Below are 10000 nucleotides of genomic sequence, written 5' to 3'. Positions count from 1 at the left end.
ACCCCTTTGTACGACGACGCTCGATTAAACGCATAAGATTCGTAAGGCGAATTTTTAATTTGCGAGGAAACGTAGGAGCTGATGAATGGCAATCAATCGTCGAAAGAAAGCAAAAAAGAAAAAAAAGGAAGAAGAAGAAGAAGAAGAAGAAGAAGAAGAAGAATAAGAAGAAAAAGAAAGAGAAGAAAAAAAGAAATGAAAGAATACGCAACGGGGATGAGTGAGATAGGGTAGGTGACTATGGGTGGGGGGTGTTAAAAGGAAAGAAAAAAAATGAACGAAAAGAAAAGTGGGCGAAGGGAAAAGGAGAGTGTGAGGGAGGGAGGGTAGGGGGAGGAGGAATTTTATTTTCTCCTACAAACCGGGAAGGATTTTCTTTTCTCTAGATTTTTATTCTTTTTCTTTTTGTCTTTCTCTCGCTCTCTCTCTCTCTCTCTCTCTCTCTCTTTTTCTTTCTCTTTCTCAAGGCTAGCAAGATAAAAAGGTGGCGTTAGCGCGACGACGTCAACGTCGACGCGACGACGACGACTACGACTATGACTACGACTACGACTACGACGACGAAGACGACGACGAAGACGACGAAGACGATTACGACTACGACGACCAAGTCTGGAACAATAGACGGCCGAGAACAAACCGAGGTTCACAATCAAACGAAATTCCCCCTTCCCCCTCCACCTCCGTCGCCACCTTCTCCTTCTCTTTTTCTTCTCCTTCTCCTCCTCCTCCTCCTCCTTCTCCTCCTCCTTCTCCTCCTCCTTCTCCTCCTCCTCCTACTACTACTACTACTACTACTACTACTACTACTACTACTACTACTATTACTACTATTACTATTCCATGTTCCTTTCTAAAGGCAACCGAGCTCGTACTTTTCTTTTTATTCTCAAAACTTGAGGAGAATCGCGACTTTTCGCCTCGGATTTTGTAGGTATGTAGGAAGTAACGACGCGTCGCGACGCAACCGACGTGACGACGGCTAAATGCACGACATCCGTCATCCCATTCGCCTTTCGATCCTACCAGTCATTTATTCTTTAGCTACTTCCTCTTTTGCCCGTAATTTAAGGGAAGTTTTACGTGTGTATCTAAAGCGCGAAAAAGATCCTTTCCTATACCTATCATATATATATATATATATATATATATATATATATATATATATATATATAAAATTCAGAGAAAGAAGATGATAGATCCACTTTCAAAAGCGACTACGTTTATCCTTTTTATAGGCGATGCTTTTATCTTTTTTCCTTTTTCTCTTTTTTTTTTCTTCTTTCTTTTTTTTTTCTGTTGCTTTTTTTTTATGGTGACAGGAAAATGAACGGGAATGAGGGAGGTACAAGCTCGTTGGGGAAAAGAAAAAATTTGTACGGGGAAAAGCAACCAACCACTTTGTCACCTGATATATATATATATATAGGAGATAAATATATGTACTTATCTATGTATAATATAGGTATATATGTATAGTCTTAGTCATATGAAAATCAGAGCAATTACTTTTTCATCGAAGATTGATGATTAAAAATGAAAATTATAAAAGATTTGTTATAGGTAATGATAATAAAAAAAAAAAAAAAGGAAAAAAGAAAAGAAAAAAAATAACATACGTCAAGGTACTTTAGAAATTTCTTTTTACTATTCTATTCTTTTATTAAGAGATAGTAATTCTTCATTTTATGGATTTATATGATATGTGTGCGACAACTTTTTTAACGTGTGCCAATTCCTTTTTTTTTTTATTTTCATTTTCTTCTCTTATCTTTTTTATTTTTATTCTAAGATACGATACACCTACATATACATACATATATATATATATGTGTGTATAAATTATATATTTTTTATTAATGATATATATATATACATATATATATAATTAATAAAATAAAAATTAAAAAAAAAAGTATCGACTAATCGGTCATAAAAATATTTCTAAATGATTCAATATTAAAATGAATTTTTCTTTTTCTTCAATTTTACTTTTTTTTCTGTCTCTCTCTCTTTCTCTCTCTCTCTCTCTCTCTCTTTCCCTCCCTCTCCCTCTCTCCTTTACTTAAGCAATGGTATCATACCTATCTACATACATAAATACATGTGGAGACAATTTTCCCATGCATTTTCTCACTTTCAATTCTTTTTCTGTCAACTTCCTTTCTTCTCATTCCCTTCCACTTTTTTCTTACACTTACTCTTTGGGGAAACAGAACTCTCATGAGAGTGGTTTCCCCTTCTGGAAATAAGCACGGGGGTATCCCAATAGAAGACTTCGCAGTTCTCGAACGTGACATTCCAGTCGCATTGTACTGGCACGTTGCCACCTTGCTTTATCCAATGGCTTACGAGTAAAAGTAAGTATCTACAGTCCTAGGTCCACGCCCTTATTTTCAACCCTTTTCCTGCCACCATCACCGATCCTTTTCTTCTTTTTCTTCTTCTCCATTTTTTCTTTTTCTTTTTTTTTTGTTTTTTTTCTATTCATTCTAAGTCTACAACCTTCGTGCAGGCTCGTTGCACGAAGCTTTCCGCTTGCAATCTCCCTCTCTCTCTCTCTCTCTCTCTCTCTCTCTTCAGTTGCAAGTTTGCTTGGACGTGCTCAACCGGTTGAACTTTAAATGCCTGCGATATCGACGCAACCATAAATTCGCGCGGTTAGATCGCGAATCGCGCGACTTCCTTTTTACATGCTTTCTTTCTCTCTTTCTCTCTCTCTCTCTTTCTCTCTCTTTCACTCATTCATTTTATTCTTTATATCAGTGGCAATAAATATTTCAACTTATCTCTGCTCGCGAGCTTTGCGGAACACCACTTGCCTTTAACCTGTCCTCAACTTTTATACTTCTTTCTTCTTTTACTTTACTAGGTATCATTTTCGGTCTTTCGTTCTAATCAACCTAACTCAATTTATTACTGTTAATTCTAATTATAATCTGTACTCGTCGAACGAATGGTTTTTTGTTCTTTCCTTTTTTTTTTTTTTTTTTTATTGTACAGAACGATCCATAAATTTGTTGGCACGTTTGTAAATTCGTTACGTCACGTTATTTAAAAAAAAAAAATTGTTTCGATAGAATGCGTTTAATCGAAACATTTTACAGACAATACGACAGTGAAAATTTGACAATGAATGTCAAGGCATATTTATAAATCGAATTGTTTTTATTATTTTTATTTGAGAATTGATAAAATACGGAAATATTCGTATGACAATTATAAGATGAGAATTAGTGTAATTAAAAATTTTGTATTATCCTTCGAAAATTTGTAATATTATTTTTATATGTATCATTCAATTTTTTTCTTATTATATTTAATTGAAGTATTTAATTGAAATATTATTAAAAGAAATAGAATAGTATTTTCGTTTTTATGAATTTACTTTTAATGTGACGAATTTTTATTATTAGATTACTATTAGATATTTAATTCTTATTAAGTCTCCTTATTTTTTTTTTTCTCATTTTCTAACATTTTGTATCTGTGTTATTTTTTGATATTCGTTAAATAATAATAATTTTCTCTTTTATATACATATATATATATATATACCTGTATTAAGTTATTTTTCATTTGCGACGTTGTCTGACTTATCTTAATCATAAAATTAGATTTTAAAAACAAAGATAGGATGATGTATGACATTTTGGAATGAGTATTTGGAATTAAGATTATAATATTTTTACAAATTAATGAATCGATAAGAATTTGATAACACTATTGATTCCTAATAATCCAATTTTTTATATGTTCCTTAATATCAAACATTCCAGATATATTAAATACATTGGTTGGTATTTCAGAATCTATTTGGGGGTATTGAATTTTTGATAGAGAATGGTTCCATAGATGCTATCTTCAAAATTGCAAAACAAAATATTTCAAATAACCACATTTTTTAAGCACAAAAAGTGAAATACATGTAAAAATACCAATGCTATTTATATCGACAAGTATTTATTAGATAAATAAAAATTATAAAGTAAATAAAACGTTTTCTTTCGAATGAATTACTCAATCATTTCTATTCGTAAAATTAAATTTTACAATAATTCAATGCGTTGTGCGAATAACGAAGAGAAAAAAAATTTCGTATCATTGTTGTTTAAAAGAAGAATTGACCTTAAAAAAATATAATTTTATCTTAAATTAATTCAAAAAGTAATAATCACTGTTAGTCTTAGAAATTATTTATTAGATTAAAAAATAATAAGGAAAAAGGAAACAAAAAGAAAAAAAAAAAAGAAAAAAAAAAAAAAAAGAAAATAGAGACGATTTTTGTTTAAACGAAAAAAAGAAAAAATAAAATAAAATAAAACAATATTATTGTAAGTTTTAAGCTCGAGCATAATATTTATTATTATAATATTTATTATTCGTAATGTAATTATTTTACGTATTTTTAAACGTACGTTTATTTTCTGATACTATTTCGTTCATATCGATACATATATTTCGTAGTAACAAAGTTGACATTTAAAAGATACACCGTATATATATATATATATAAGCGTATATATATATATATACGCTTGGAGATATGCTTAGGGATATTGTTTACATCGTTGTTGGGTTCAAGCGTACTTTTTGTTTCGTCTCAGTTGACATTGTTTGTTCGTCGTCGAAGCATCTACGATGTAAGAAAAATTGAAGAGAGTAACAAGAAGAAAAAGAAGAGAGAAAGGAAAGATACGAAAAGAGAATGGTAGGGACAAGACGAAGATATTAAATGATAAGCATCGATGTACAGATATCAGACGGGTCCAATAGATCAAGAGTAATGTATTTACTTTTTTCCTTTTTGAAATTTATAATCGATAAATATTTGATTTACAATTTTCATACGAAACTTTATGAAACTCCAACAAATTTTTATTCGTTAGATAATTATACAGATTTTATCTTGAAATGTTTTTAATATTAAAAAAAAAAAATAAAAAAAGTAACAATAGAAAAAGTAACAATAGAAAAAGTAACAAGAAAACGTATAAAAGTATAACGCAGTTAAAAACAATTAATGCGATAGTTGGGTAACATTTTCTTTTTCATTATTTATTTTCTACTTTCTATTTTCTTAAATTGTTAAATTCGTATATTATTTTAAATCTTTACTCTCTTATATTTTAGTTTTCTTTGTTTACTAAAAATTCTCTCTCTCTCTCTCTCTCTTTCTCTACCTTTCTCTTTGTTTCTCTCTCTCTCTCTTTCTCTCTTGTGTTTTAGTATTTTTCCTTTTTCTTTTCTTTCCTTTTTCTTTCCTTCTTTTTTTCTTTTTCATTAAAAAGAGAAAGAGAGAGAAAAAAAAGGAAAAGTATATATACACATACTTCGTGTTTCCTCTAGTTTCTTCTAATTAAAATATGACGTTTTGTAATGAGATATTGTTATAGTGCGGTAGTCAAAAAAATGTCGAGTCACGTTCGACATAACAGTATCCGTGAGAAAAGTTCAAAGGGTTAAAGCATAAAACAAGAGTTTCAAATTTTTAATTTGACTTTATGCGAATCCTCTTACATTTTCAAGATATATAATCGTTTCAGAGTTTAATAAGAAAATATCTTGGATTATTAAATTAAATAAAATATTAATAAATGTCTCAATCGCACGAGAGAATCAATATATGTATATATAATATAAAATTATATCCTATATATTACGAATTAAAATCTTTCCTATATAAATTGAATTGAGCTTTGTTAATAATCTTGAAGTATATTAAATTAATCGTATTGTTTTCTAACGACTGTAGGATCCGTTAAAAAATTTTTTTATGAAAACATAAAAAACACCATGTAATATCATAATCCTGTATATTCGAAGTTATTAAATATGTATGTTATTCTCTTGGATGAAAGAAACGAAAAGAGCATGATAAAGAGAATCTATAATCTTATGAAAGGCACGTATTATGCGAAAGATAAAAAAGAAAAGGAAAAAGAAAAAGAGAAAAAGAGAAAGAGAAAGAGAGAGAGTGAGAGAGAGAGAGAGAGAGAGAGAGACAAATAGATAGATAGACAGACAGACAGACTAACAGATGGACAGACAGCTAGACATTCAGCCATCCAGCCAGACAGACAGACGGACAGACAGACAGACAGACAGACAGACAGACCGACTGACAGAAGTCCGATTTAAGAAGGAAGAACATTGGGAGCAGCCTAAATCGTGAGATTAAACTTGGCAGGAAGAGAATTTTCAATTAGGAGATACCGAGAGCTAGAGAACATCACCGACGTTGAACATTTTTTTTCTTTTCTTTTCTTTTCTTTTCTTTTTTTTTCTTTTTTTTTTTTCTTTTTTCTTTTTTTTTCAACTAAGCCACCAACACTCTCTCTCTCTCTTTCTCTCTCTCTCTCTCTCTCGTCCACCAACGAGTTCTACTAACGTACGACGACCTCTTCGAGAAAAGTAAACGTGTCATTGAACGCGAAAAGAATTGGAACTATAAAACGGGAACTTGGCACGGTACGCCGCTCATTTTATCCTTTCCATTTGTAATATCGAAGTGCTTTACGCGACTGGATTGAATTTCGAGATGAATTGCGATATTTCGTCTCACCATATACCTATTTCTATCTTCGCGTAAAAGGAAAAAAAAAAAAAAAAGAAAAAGAAAAAGAAGAGAAAAAAAAGAAAAGAAAAGAAAAAGAAGAAAGACGAAAGCGATTCCCATGCAAGTTTCATACGTTACGATCAATTTTATGGGATGTGGAAATTAAACGGGATGGCGAGGGACGGGCCGGGGGAAAGGATGGGAGGAAGGGGAAAAGAGAAGTATCTGAATTATGCACGGAATTTTTTACAAACAAAAATTACTATTACATTTTAACGGATTAGAATGGTTTAAGGGAAAAGTAACAAAGTGTGGTATATATTATGTCGAATTTAAAAAAAAAAAAAAAAAAAAAAAAAAAAGAGAAAAAAAAGAAAAAGTAAATAAGTAATTATTCGTCTTACGTGTTCACATTGATCTTACCATTACAATTGTACGAAAGATTACTTTTCGTGTCTTTGGTATTAATAAATGTACATAAACAGATACACAAACACGTTCTAAAAGATCTTTCAAAGAATTATCATTTCTTATGTATACGTACATTTAAATAATTCCTAACACGTCATACTATAAGTCCCCGATAAATAATTCATAAGAGATGAATATGCTAAACCTGTTAAATATCTTTAAAGGACAAATAAAATTCAGTTCATTTCGTTCATTTGTTATCACATACAGGTAGTAGTAGTATTCTTAAACTTTACGTTATATGTATATCTGTACATGCATATATATATATATATATATATATATATATATTCGTTAACAATATATCACATACATAGTTACATGCATTACATACACGCATACATACTTACTAATAATGTACTCTTAAGTTAGGTTACTCGAAGTAAGAGTACTACATTCATTTCTGCAATTTCTCTCCTATCGTAATTTATGATAACGTAGAACGTAAGCGTCAGTTGAAAGGAATAGGAAGAAGGGTGAGTGGGTGGATGGGTGGTTGAGTTGGTTAGGTAGGCAGGAGGGAGGGAAGAAGGGAGGGGAAGTGGTGAATAGGTAGAGGGGAACGAAGGGACGGAGCTCGAAGGAATCAAGGAACACCCTTGAAGGTGCGATCTAACGGCACCTCTACTGGTTTAAAGGGACTACCACACTACTATTACTACTATCACCACCACTACCAACCACCACTATCACCAGCATTACCGAACATCACATTTCCCTTTGGTTGGCCATTCGTTCTTCGTCAGGATAGAGTGGTAGGAAGCGGTCTATCACGAGTAATGGCCATTTCCAACTATATTATGCATGCCGTTTCCTCGCTTAGGAGCCGGACCTTCTCCCCTTTTCCTCTCTTTCCACCCTCTCTCTCTCTCTCTATCTCTCTCTCTCTCTCTCTCTCTCTTTCTCTTTCTTTTTACATTCCTTTGAACGCATCGTTTCCTTCGTAGCAACTTTTTTATTTGTTTGTCTTTCTCTTTCCCTCTCTCTCTCTCTGTCTCTCTCTCTCTCTCTCTCTCTCTCTCTTTTTCTCTACTTTAAACTCGCCGTAACGCGAAAAGCTTACCTTGAACAGGTGCATCCCACCCAAGCGAGTCGTGAGAACCGTGAGATTATTATTGTTATTATTATTATTATTATTATTATTATTATACTAGGGAAACGCAATCGGGTGAGATGTTATGTACCGTGTGTGCCATTTCCAGGTGGAATGTTATTTTACTTCGTACCTCTCTATGTCTCTCTCTTTCTCTCTCTCTCTCTCTCTTTTACTCTCTCATTCTCTCATTCTCTCATTCTCTTTCTCTTGTACATATACTCGTATGTATCCGGTAATCCCAAAATAGAGTCCCGGTATGGCCAATAGGCAACAGTAATTTTATTGGTGATCCAACAGCGATTCCAACATAATACTATAACCTGCTTTTAGATGAATTATAATAATCTGGTAAGGTTAATCGAAAGAAAAATGTCCTTATGACCTATTTAAATTGTATTCGTAATATATGACGAGGGAAATATAAATTTGTCGTAATATTATACGTTTATTCTTAATATCCTTTGGATTATTTCAAGTATTTGAATTGAATTTATTATATTATTATTAGTCGTGTCAGATTTAATATTGGATTAATGTTATATAAATTTAATAAATATTGGAGAAAATTTTTAATCCTTTAATATCTAAATAAAAGGTGAGTAATTCATTTTAGAATATTAAAATAATTGATATTTGAATGAACGATACTAATAGAAATGATAGATATATTTTACGAATGTATGAATATTCATTCAATACAATTTCAATATACACGTATTAGCGTTAATTGTTATAATAAAAATTTCAACATTGATGTATTTGTTAAACAAAACTTAATATTTAATTTTTCGATAAAAGAACGGACATTTAATTAACGCGTTTTTACATAAATAAAGAATATATCGTTCGAGATATTACGACTCATAATTTGGTTCAACTATATTTTAGATATATTTTTACGTTTTGAACAAATATCACGTACCATGAATGCAAAATGATTTTATTGAAATTATTCAATATTCGTGCCTGTGTAATACATAATCGTAGCTGTAGGTACGTACGTATATTTCGTTGTAACCCATCGGAAGATTTCATTCGCGCAATTTCATCGAGAATCGTACCGTACATATCGACGAATCGAACGCCTAATCGCGTACTACTCCAAACCAAACCGAATCGAAATCCGCATGAATTCAAACGAGAGAGAGAGAGAGAGAGAGAGAGAGAGAGAGAGAGAGAGAGAGAGAGAGAGAGAGAGAGAGAGAGTATGTGTATGTGTGAGAGAGAGAGAGAGAGAAAGAGTATGTGTGTGTGTGTGTATGTGTGTGTGAGAGAGGAAGAGACAGAGAGTTTGCGACAGCTCTAGCGATTTAATAAACGATCGGGTGGGACATCGTGGTTGTTACCAGTTACACGAGACTCTAGGGAATATCGTTTCAACGTGTCTAACGGGTAAAACGCATATCGTTTGCGATTAGCGTTTTCGAAGAGACTCGACGAGTCGGCAAAAACGATTACGATCGAGAAGCTTCTAAAAAAAACTTATATATCTGATAAGGGAATTAAAAAAAAAAAAAGAACTGTTATCTTTATCTTTCTCTCTCTCTCTCTCTCTCTTTATCTGTTTTTTTCTCTCTCCTCTCTCTCTCTCTCTCTCTTTCTCTTTCTTTCTCTTTTGCGAGATTAACTCGTGAACTCTTCATATAAATAATATTTTTAACATACACGGCATTCTCTTTAAGAGAATCCTTTCCGTTTATACAATGTTACCGGAGCATCGATAAAACTTTGTTAGTCTTGTAACATTCTTATCATCGTGGTATTCAAGATATACGTATATAATATGGTAAATGGCATTTAGCCAAAAGATCTTCCAACGAGTTGAGTTTCCTTTATCCATAAAGTGTCTGTAGAAAAAACTATAACGTTTTCTC

The sequence above is a fragment of the Vespa mandarinia genome, chromosome 14 (genome assembly GCF_050613455.1).
Source record: "Vespa mandarinia isolate Hongniang chromosome 14, ASM5061345v1, whole genome shotgun sequence".
NCBI lineage: Eukaryota > Metazoa > Arthropoda > Insecta > Hymenoptera > Vespidae > Vespa > Vespa mandarinia.
This window is presented reverse-complemented; position numbering follows the sequence as displayed.